Source organism: Vipera berus (assembly GCF_964194415.1).
Source record: "Vipera berus genome assembly, chromosome: 1".
NCBI classification, from domain to species: Eukaryota; Metazoa; Chordata; class Lepidosauria; order Squamata; family Viperidae; genus Vipera; species Vipera berus.
Window position 1 is genome coordinate 44,017,341 of NC_138202.1, and position 12,061 is coordinate 44,029,401.

The following is a 12,061-nucleotide window of genomic DNA, read 5'->3' on the forward strand; positions in this document are numbered from 1 at the left end:
ATGAAGGAGACTTTTTGTTCTCTGCCAGAAATACATAGAGATGTGTAATGTTGGAAGGATTGGTTCTAAACTGATATTTCAAAGTAAAAAAGTTTGAAATAGCTTATAAAGATCCTTTCTCAACTATCATAGAATGATTGTATAATTTTAGCATCTACTTAGAAGGTTATTAATTTTTAAAACAGGCTGTTGATCTACCTAGAAGTCCATATTTCTTCTCAGAATGACCAGTCAGATGTTTCTGCACCATGTATCTGGCAGGTGATCACGCAAGCAAAAATATTAAGTGTATTAAATAGTGTTTAGCTATTAGTGGCAAGACCTGGAGTAGATTTATTTATTAAATTTATATACTGCCCATCTCACTATCAAGCAATTCTTCTGAATGAATTTAATCCCATATTAAATCGAAAATAATGAAAAGGTACTATATTTCAACAGGCATCAAATTCAATTGTATTAAGCTTGTTTTAAATTTACATTTCAACTTTCCTGAGTTTTGCTGCCTCAGGGTTCAATTAGAGAGGCATCATGGACCCTGCCAGAAAGGTGTGACTAAACGCATCCTTGGAGTTATGGATTGCTCTTCCCTACTATAAGATTTAGGATAGTATGCATGTTTCTTCTCCATTGTGTTACCCATGACTGTTCATTTCATTTATTTCTGATATTATACATGGAACATTTGCCTTGGTCCTTCCTATTCCACCAGCCTCTTAAAACTTAAATATCTGACATACTTTCCTGAGGTGCTATAGCATTTTATGTTCATTTGACTATAATAGTGATATTTCACTTCCTTATATTCTTCAAGTTATGTGCTTTTCCTCCGGGTATTAAAAATGTGGAGAGAGAAGCAAATAATATCTTCTTATATTCTTTGTATCTTACAAATAATGCTGATTTGGTTTGCATTATAATAAGCTGCTTCAAATAATACCTTCTGGAAACAAATGCATTTAAGTAATTTGATGGATGTGTTCTTATTTTTTATGTCTTTGTCTCTAAACATGCACCACACTGAATATGTAATATTATTGACTGTTTGATGGTCAGGTTTTGTTTTAGGTTGAAATAAAAAGCCCATAAATTAGTAAATAACTCTATAGAAATAAATTGAATTTGTATTTTTGTATAATATACACAATTCACAAAAGACTGAATATCAGATAAATCAATTAGGACTTGAATTGGTGTTTGTTTTATATAATGTTTTAAAATTGAAAATGCAAAACTTATTTCTTGGTTAATACTCCAGAAATAATGTCACTGTATTCATAGAAAAGGGCACTCAGGGACTATGCTATAAAATGGTACAACTTCCATTTCCAAAGAGAATATGGTTCATTCTTCTTTTAAGGAACTACTTCCTATTTTTATCAATATAAGACTTCCTTGTAACTCTTATATTTTCATATAATTCTAAACTATGATATATTGTGTGGCAGTATGACTTACTCTTAGATGTCCAGAACTTTTAGATAGCAACTTCCATAATTACCGGCTGAACTCCGGATGGCCCCCGACCTTCGCTCCTTCCAGCGTGATCTAAAAACTTATCTATTTGAACAAGCCGGCCTGGCCTGATGGGTTTGGGTTTTAACATTATTTTAACTAACCTACTACATTGGGCACAATCATTTAACTTTAAATCTTGTATCCTGTATTCTTATTTTTATTGCCCTGTACACCGCCCTGAGTCCTTCAGGAGAAGGGCGGTATATAAATCAAATAAATAAATAAATAAATCTCAATCAGCAAGTTTAGGGTTAGGATAGTGGTAAGGGATAAATTAGGCTATATTATGGTCCAACTGTTAGAGATCCAAGGTTTTCAATTATTTGATTACATATAGAAATTTGAGCTAATATGGTCTTCCCTTCTTCTTCTGGCCAGAATGATGAGTATACACATTTCTATTATTTCCCTGACAGGATTTCACACTGTGTCCAAATGTGGATGAAATGTGATTGTTATTAACCAAGTTTTGGACAGAGAAACAAGATGCCTCCAAATGGTAGCTAATTAACCCAGCTTGTTCATCTTAATTTGTCTAAACAAGTACAATAAGTATATTATAACTATAATTCCTGTTTAACCAAACAAAGGCATGCATCACTCTGTGCTTAATCAGTCATTCTCATGGTGCTATGCCAACTTGAGAATTACAACGCAGTCCTGATGTCTGATATTGATAAGAAGGGTAATCCAACATATCTCAAAGATATCAAGTTGGGGAAGACTGAATCAGAGTGGTAGATAATGATTCTGTTTTTAAAGCATGCTAGGGTCGGTGCAGGAGAAGTTGATTAGATTCAGCCAAACAAACCCATAAGGTCTGCATATGATAAAACCTACCGGTACTCAATCTAATCAGCGATATTGTTAAAATACTAAAATCCTGTCAATTTCTTTACCCTCCAGGGAAATCAACTAGAAAGAAAGAAATACTGAAAAAAGCAAGTTCCTCCATTACAATATTCTTTGCAGCACTGAACAAATCTCACAAACAATGATAGGCTTAGTAAAGTAATGAAGCCATGCCAGTACTCTTCTTGTGCTTATGATAGGGGCAACAGGAATTTGCTGGAGAAAGTGGGCAAGATTATGTATTCATAAAGTTGGGTCTTTTTGCTCCCTTATTTGGATTGTGTGATACCAGAAACACTGATGGGCAGGTAACTGAAATGCAACTGAAATGTGGAAAAGGGAGTAGTGGTTATTTAACTGTGAGATTGAAAGATTGCACTTAGATTTCTCCCTTTCATTGCCAATGCTCTATCCATCATACTGACTGCCTAGTGAGAGTACAAGTGTATCACGTTTGAGCTTATACTGCTCCAGAAATAGGCAGAAAGTCAGTATAAACATTTTAAAGAAGGCTTTCATATGATAGAGACAGTAACAACAGCAGTGACTGATTTGAGTAATGCAGAGCAGAGTAGTCAGGAGAGACCAAATTAGACAATTGAAACATAGAAAAGAAGAGCTTGAAGTAAAGGGAAGAATATTGACATAAAAACAGCAAAAGTGATCTAATTTTCAGTTAGGCTGCTGGTGCATTTAGCTTTGCATTGCTTACTCTGGCAACAGTTACACAGGTTTTAATCCTAAATTTAGAGGCAGGGATTGATGGTCATCTTATGAGCTAGTCTTTCCCAGATTCTTTGGGGAATATAGAAAATAATAATGACAAGCCAATTATCCAACTAAGATAGATTTTAGAAAAGGTACTTTCTATGCTAAATCAGCCGCATGAATCAGTTTGATATTATAAATGCATTGGGATTATATTAGTGCTTTTATATATGCTTTTAGTATGCATTTATTTGACTTTTAATTTAAATTACTTATTAATAACAGTATTATTATTAATTAATATTTGACTTTATATACGAGGGCAATTTTAATTTAAATTACTTATTAATAACAGTATTATTATTAATTAATATTTGACTTTATATACGAGGGCAATTCGGAAATAAACCTCCATTTGGTTATCAATGAGACACTCGTAGATACAGAACTTTTATTGTACACATTAGAAAACTATAACATTATATTACTTTTCTACATAATTGCCATTCAAATTGAGGCACTTGTCATAACGTCTTACAAGGTTTGAAATTCCTTAGTAGTAGTCACTTGGCGCCAAATCTGGGCTATGGGGGTGGTGGTGATCAAAAACATCCCAACGTAACTGCTTCAAAAGTTCTTGGGTGTGTCTAGCAGTGTGCGGGCAAGCATTATCATGAACCAACACCACACCGAAAGTCAGCATGTCCTGACGCTTGTTGTGGATGGCTTGTCTGAGTTTTCACAGTAGACTTCTGAACTGATGGTCGAACCATGCTCCATGAACTTCACTAGCAGTTCTCCTTTGGCATCTTCACATTTGGCGGGATTTTCTATGGCACAACTTCTGGTGTGGTATTGGTTTTTGATCACACACACCCACTCCCATAGCCCAGATTTGACGCCGAGCATCTACTACTAAGGAATTTCAAACCTTGTAAGACGTTATGACAGTTTGAATGGTGATTATGTAGAAAAGTAATGTAATGTTGTAGTTTTCTAATGTGTATAATAAAACTTCTGTATCTGCGAGTGTCTGTCATTGATAACGAAATGGAGGTTTATTTCTGAATTGCCCTCGTATTATGGAGTACCAAGCTTCTAAATTGCCTATAAATTAAGAAATAAACTCAAAAAGGCTAAAATGAATTCAAATAGGTAAACATTAAAATATGTTAAGAGGGAAGTGTTCAGAACTCTTTATTAAAAAAAATACTGGGTTGGTTTAAGGAATTGCAGAGATTACATTCGTATTCCTATGAACTCTTTTTGATATCTAATTTCCTCCAGGATCAGTTCTAGTGAATGTTAATAAGGGGAACAGATCTAATGTATGGTCCATGCTTTGCTTCAGACCTCAGTGTTTCCCCATTCCAGTTTATCATCTACATGAAGCCTTGGGATGAGGTCATGTGCAGGCATGGGATGAAGTATCAGCTTTACATCTCTGTCTCTGGCTGATCATGTGAAGGTTCTGCCTCAGTGTCTAGAGGCTATGGGAGTCAGGAACAGACCTCAATGGCTCTTAGGGGCTCTCTGGATCCAAGGATTTGCCATCTCTTGTTCTGGATCAGATAAACAACCTGGGGGTTGGGTTGTTCCAGACTTACAACTCCTATACAAGAAACAATTGACAGTCATGGCCAACAGGGTTTTCAAACAACTTCTCCTTGTGCACCAGTTGTGCCCTTTCTTGGACCTAGAGGCTCTGCTCATGGTTGCTTATGTTTTAGTCACCACTTGAGCGGGATTACTGCAATGTGCTGTACATTGGACAGCCTTTGAAGAATATCCAGAAGCAACAGCTGGTGAAGAATGTAGAACCAGAGGTAGTTATGAATATATCACAGTGTACAGATATTTCTGTGCAATAAGAACTGCATTGATTGAGAGTGTGCTTCTGGGTGCAACTCAAGGTGCTGGTTGTCATCTATAAGACCTTTTGTAGTACAGGGGTGACTCCAGAAGATGGTAGAGGACAGGAAGGTCTGGAGGAACGTTGTCCATGGGGTTGCAATGGGTCGGACACGACTTTGCAACTAACAACAACAGTACAGGGGCAGATTATTTGCTGGACTGCTTCTTCCTAGTCATTTTTAACCTATCTCATTATGCATGATGCAGGTCCCCTCCATTAAATAATGTCATTTTGCAAAACCCAGGAAGTGAGCCTTCTCAGTTGATGCTACTGCCTTATGGAAGTGTTTTCCCCGAGATTAGATTGGCCCCAACCTGTCCAGTATTTTGCATGGGATTTAAGACATGATTTGAACATGGGCATGGGGATTAGAGTATATTGAGAGTCTGTGATGTTCCTAGCCTGCTCTGAATCCAGTTTGAATGTTTTCAAGATAATCCACTTCTTCCGTATCACCTGCAATGAGAAGCCACCAGCCCCTTAATGATGTTATCAATCTTGATTAATCTGTACTGTAATACAGATTAATATATATATATATATTAATATATATATATAATGTTGCCATTTTTATATTTTCACTTCAATAGTTGCCCCAACAGACATAAATCCAGGAGCAGAGATTTTCTCCATAACTTCCACAACCCATGCTTGTCTTAAAAATACTGATTGGAACAAAAATGGCAAACCTAGATAGAGAACTTATTAAAGCTCCATGTCAGAATATAAACACAGAAGTCAGTTAGAGTATTCCAGCCAGTAGAGACAGAAAGTTGCAGCCTTCTTATATTGTCATTCCTCAGTATCTGATTACAGAACACTGTCTATGACACATGAAGTAGTATACAGTCATTACGAAGAATAGCCACTGGTAGCCTGGCTACTCATGAAATTGTTTAAATGGGTGGCTATTACTACATCTAATGGCAGTAATTTTCAATTTAATGTTTTTATTTGCTTTATGACAGTATTTGGTTATGCTTCTTGGTGGTAAAATGTTCTGTGGATGGTAGACTCATAAAGCTGACATTTTGAAAAAGTGAGAATTGTAGTAGAGTATAAAAAAACTGAATGAGGAGATAAGATATGGAAATCAGATACAGAAAAAAATCTTTTCTAGATGTAGAACTGAAGTCTGATTTCCATCTTTTCCATTGAAAGTTTTACTGAAGGACCTTTCTTATGCCCTTCTTTTATACCATTAAGTTTTAAATATTTATTCCATTTGTATATTGTTATATCTTCCAGTCGTTTATAATCATAAATAAACAACATTGGTGGCAGAGGTTCAGGATTAATTGTTTTTACATTGGTGTAAAATCCACAAAACCTATTTGGCAAAGGTGGAAGAATTTATATACATAAACAGTGATGCCTCCTCAAACTACCTTTAATTAAATGGCTATGTTTACATGATATCCATATTCATCATCAACTGAGTATGCTTAATTAACCAAATTTTCTGGATTTACTCAACATACTGAACCATCAATTAGGCAGACAAGATTGGTCATGCACAACACTAGGTTTAAAATATGGTTGGCTAATTTATGCTATGTTGGGCAAAACACATCCAATGTAAAATATTACAATTTCTTCAGTGAAATAGACTGCTGTTAGAAGCAAGGACCAGAATCAGTAGAAATTAACAGCACAGTAATAAAAAGGAGAAGTAATGTTTTCTTGTAGTGAATCTTCTTTTCTTTTCTTTTAAAGGTATGCAATACAATCTTATGCATGTCTGCTCAGAAGTAAGTCCCACTATGTTATATGGTGTTTACTCACAGGTAAGTGTGCATAGGATTGCCGCCTTAGAATAAACCTAGATTTAATTTCATTTTTGTCTTTAATTATTATGTTATGGCTATATAGCAGGGGTCTCCAACCCCCAGCCCATGGCCAGGGCCAGGGCCCGTTGGGAACCAGGCTACACAAATGGCAGACAAATGTGGAAGCTCCATGTGCACAAGTGGTGGGCACATGCTTGAAACCATCCTCTCTTTCCCCCCCCCCCACAGCTGCTGCCGATCTGCAGAGCTAGAAAGGCCAGGGACCACTGCTATATAGGGTAGACAACTTGGGGTCTATATTGGATAGACAACTCCCATAGTCTGTTAGCATTGGCAGGCTGGCTGGGGCTGACAGGAACCCAAATCCTAAGTTTCTGGAAGGCCCTGGGGCTATGACATAGGGCCATTTCTTATTTACCTTCTACTTCTCTATAGTATAATTTCCCTTCCCATATTACAACAAAAGTTTTGTTTTCTTTGGGCATCCTACTCCCTCTGCTTTATCCATTATTTTGTACATATTTTATCTATCTCATGACCTAAGGCAGAAGTGATATAATTTGCCATTAGGTAAATGAAGAAGCAGCTGTGGAAAGAAGGGGTGTTCTTCTGTTCCTCATCAGTGAACTGAGAGGTGAACTCTGCTAGTCAAACAGGTTACTGAGAGAAAACATGTGATACAGTTTCAGAGCAGTTATGACAACACCCCAACGCCAGATACATGATTCATCAGTTGGAAAGCTTTTGATGTGTTAAGACTTGTGGATATGTCCACAGGTTGCACAATAATTGGCTGGTATTATCTTCATCCCTCCTTCATCCCAGCCTTTCTCCCTTTTTACCAATTGCAAGGACAACAATTTCAAAATCCTGTAATTCTGCCATTCAAAAACTGAATGAATGAAATTATGTTGCAAGCTCAGGTCCTGTTTAGTGACCATGTCTTTAAATTTCAAGTGTACTTCATTTATGTGATATATTTCTGCTCAGAGGAGCACTACAGGATGGTTGCTTTTATAACAGCAAAATTGCAATGTATTAAACCGTATGCAACTGTATTAAACTGCTTACGTCTTCTCGTATACCAGTTATTTCTTATTTTTTAAATGTCACATGATGCTGAGAGCATGTCAAGTGCTGTAGCTTTATGGAATGGAAAATGAGGCATTTGAGGCCTACTGGTTCATTATTCAATTTTACATTCTGTTCAACATTAACTAACACAAGGTTTGAATAGTAATTTCTAAAGGCACATACGTTGTTAGTATAAATTAGCAAAAAGAACTGGGAACTGATGTAATGTGGAGTTACCAGTCAAACGGCTATGTTACAATAAATGCTTTGATATCATTTACTACAGTTGATGATGTTAAGCATATAGATACCTCCTTTGAGATTAACAAAGGGATGAATATATGATACCTGTTTGTAATAAGAAAGTTGGAAATACTGGTTCTGGACCAAAAACTGTTGCTCCAGTTTTTTAGCTTTGATAATAAAGCTGAATGTGGGGATATTCTCATTTATTTTTAATAGTTTTCTTTTTTCATTTGTGTAAACCAGGGGTCCCCAACCCCCAGTCCATGGACTGGCACCGGATCGTGGCATGGCGGAAACCAGGATGCACAAACATCCGCCGGATGCAGGCAACACATGAAACCATGCCCATTCCGGCCCGTGGAAAAACCTCTCTCCATGGAAGTGGTCCCTGGTGCCCAAAAGGTTGGGGGCCACTGGTGTAAATTATTGTGCTACAATAGCATTTATGTGTAACTTTTTCTCTTCAGCAGATATTTTGAGCTGTGCTGAAGCAAATGTAAAATGGGGTAATCAACAGTTAAAATAATTGAAAGCAAATGTCACTTTAGTCTTTCTCTCCTAGTTGTGGTGCTTCTCATTAATCAGGTGTGCATATATGATGCTTTTGTATGTAGAGCAGGGTTTCATTTTAAGATCACCCATTCCGTTCTGGAGAACATAATGCATTTTATACAGTTTTATGGTTGCCTATAATACCAAATAGGAAAAGGAGGGAGAAGATCCACTTTTCTTTAACAGAGGAATAAATGTGCAACAGCTGGGCCTAGTTTAACTTAATTAAAGGCACTAAAGAAAGGGTACACATAGGAATGAGTCCAGATAAAAGAGCAGAAGTGGCCTAGAATCTGTTTTATTGAAAATGGTTTTGGAAGCCTACGTTCAGTTCCTCGGAGCCCCCTACTCTACCCCGATTTCTGAGTTTAAAGTTTACTTTGCGGTTTGTCCTCAGTGGGGTCAGCATTGTAGTGAATAATTTATAGGCAGGATGAATGAGCTCATTAGTCACCTTTTCAGAGTTTTAAATGAGTTTGGTGCTTGTCATTACATGGGCCTTCTGTTCAGCCACATGGCAAAATGACAGTTTGGCAGTTAGCTTGTTTGTAGTAGAGTAGACTGTCTCATTTTAGAGCTGCCTTTGCTTTCAGCCCCCTCTCCCTCCCGTTTGTCTCATCCAATGCTGATCCAGTAACTTCTCATGGGTTTTTTAGGCAAAGAGTTGATAGCTATTGCTGACATTATAGGGATCCTGAGACCTCTTTTCCACCATGAGACTCTTCTATTCTCTTTCTACATTATCTGCCATTTTCATTTATTTAGCAAGAAAAGGAACCAAGGAATATAGGAAAAGCAAACTCCTGATGTTTCTTAATATAGGTAAAAAACATTATTCTTGCACAAAATGGAGGCATCAGAAAGCTCAGATCCACTCAAACGTCTGCAAAAAATATAAAAGTATTTATTAGTCACATATATATAGCTTCCCTTTTCACAAAAAAATGAGTCTGGGTGGTGTGCAACTATCAATAAAATAGCAAGTAAAAATATTTAAATATAAATATTAAAAATGAAAAAAACTATAAAAAAATTAAAATATGCAAATTACACAGAGGGTAGGATCAACTATGAAGGAGCCATATAAAATATCTCCAGTTTCCTGAAACCCCCAGGCCTGGTGACATAACCAGGTTTTCAGGGACTTCCAAAATGATAGTATGGATGGAGCTAACCTGATTTGGGAGCGATAGTGTTTCATAGGTAGGGGCCATAGCAGAGAAGGCCCACCTCTGGGAACCCACCAAATGTTGGTGCCTGGCAGATGGGAACTGCAACATGTCTTTTGTGCCAGATCTAATGGAATAGGCAGATATAATTGGGGTGAAGTTCTTTAAAGGTTAAAACCATCAGCTTGAACTGGACCAGAAAACAAACTGACAGTCAATGCAGCTCACCCAGCAGAGGTGTAATATGTGTGCTTCTAGGAGCACACCTAATGCCTGCGCTGCTGTATTCTGCGTCAGCTGAAACTTCTGGATACTCTTTAAGAGCAGCCCCATATAAAGCACATTATATTAGTCTAGAAACACTTTAGGAAAAAATCTTCATGTGGCTGACCTTAATTCTTCCCAATATAGTCTATTGTACTGGAGATTAAAATATTTTTGGAGCATGGAAAATGGGTTAACTTTTAAATGGGTTCAAAACATCTGAGAGAATGGGTAAAATCTCATACAAAAATATAGTGTTTGCTGATCAGGATCCTGAACAAAGCAACTTCCAACCATTATATTCTATGAATCTTTAATAATTCTCAAGAAGGTGTACTATGTGGTAGCTAAAAGTTGGTATCAACTAGATGGCATACAATAAAAATTATCATCTACTTTACAACAGACCATGGAAGACAGACCATTATAGAACAAGAGAATATTAGCTTATGCCCACCATTAAGTGAACATAATCTGTACAATGGCTTTTCTTGATTGCTATGGGTGCAACCGTTCTACCTAGATTTCTCCAAGCTGGGAACAAATACTGAGAGTGCATGGAAGATATTAAAAGTAGAAAAGTTTTTATTCAGCAGTATGACCCCACTGAATCAGAGCCAGAATGTGTACTTAACATCTTATAGCCATTGTTGTGTTTTGTCCATGAAATCAACATTCCATTGCTCAAACTCTGTTCCTAACCACAGTGATGCCAAAATGATGAAATGGGACATCAGGATGAAAGTTCTGCCTTTCTGTAGTTCTGTTGTGATATTCTCATTGCATGTCTTATCCTGCTCCGGTGGACATCTATCTCAAAGGGTTACAACTTAAAAATTGAAACTGTAGAAAACATAAGCTTGCTTTTATTATGGATGAATACATACACACAGACAGAAACACACAGGCATACACACACACGCGTGCAATGTATAACTGAACAAAGGCTTCCATTAGGATTGAGTATACATTAAGTATAAGCTGATTAAGAAAAGATGTTACAAACATTTTTGATTTGGACTAAAGTCCTTTTTAGATTTACATTCAGTTCACTTTTTTCTCTATCTTCCTCAAGTTTCAACTATACTGAAGACAGATTTTTTTTGCTAGTAATTGTACTCCTAGTTAATAAGAATTAACGTAAACAACTTCAGTGGAGAGAATAACTTAAGAAACACATGTATGCATTTATTTATTTAACTAGGCTTATATGCCATTCCAATCGTCAATCAATCCTTAGAGGTTTACAGTCTTGCCATATGGAAACAAGATTAGATATGGTAACCAAAATATCCAACAATAAACAATTACATACTAGAACATTCCTGTGCCAAGAAATCATGCTTATATAGTTGCATATCCTATATAGGAGGAATGTCTCTTAAGTCATTGCTTTTTCAAAGCCTTGCTGAATTAATTTTTAGTTGCTTCCCCAAATTTCAGTAAAATTGAGGCAAGCCCCTCTGTGAGGGAGATAGGTTGTTCTTAAATATGACAAACAAATAAATAAAATTGAATACTCCAAGGGAATAAAAACTTAAGAAATGCCCTGCTGGATTAGACCCAAGGACATCTAGTTTAGAATCAGTTCTCACAGTGCCCAACAACTGCACAAAAAAGCCCACTAGTCTCCCAGCAGATGGCCTTCAGAGGCAGGCACACTGATATCAAGTCATTAATCCCCACAGCCCTCATGACTTGTATAATTCGGTCCAACCTTTTTTTGAAACTAACCAGGCTGGAAGCCAACCCTATTTCTCCTGCATCTAAGCCAGATCACAAAGCTGTTTCACAGAAGGAGGCAGCAATAGAAAATGATACTTCTCCATAGAAGAATTCTGTATATGGCATTAAAGAGGGAGTCTGAAGGGACTTTTTTTCCTGGACTAATTGCACTGTAGCAATCAGGAGGAAGCCACTGTATAGATTATGTTCACTTAATGGTGAACAAATATTGTATTTTAACCCTGTTC

At 36.8% G+C, this 12,061-nt stretch overlaps 1 protein-coding gene across 1 annotated transcript in view; it reads left to right on the top strand.

Annotated features, from left to right (window-relative positions):
• Positions 1-12,061, top strand: part of FOXN3 (forkhead box N3) — a 228,826-nt gene that overhangs the window by 35,662 nt on the left and 181,103 nt on the right. Inside the window, exon 3 of the mRNA XM_081322211.1 lies at positions 6,710-6,780. The gene's annotated coding sequence lies outside the window, so the exon portion shown is untranslated. The remainder of the gene's footprint in view (positions 1-6,709; positions 6,781-12,061) is intronic.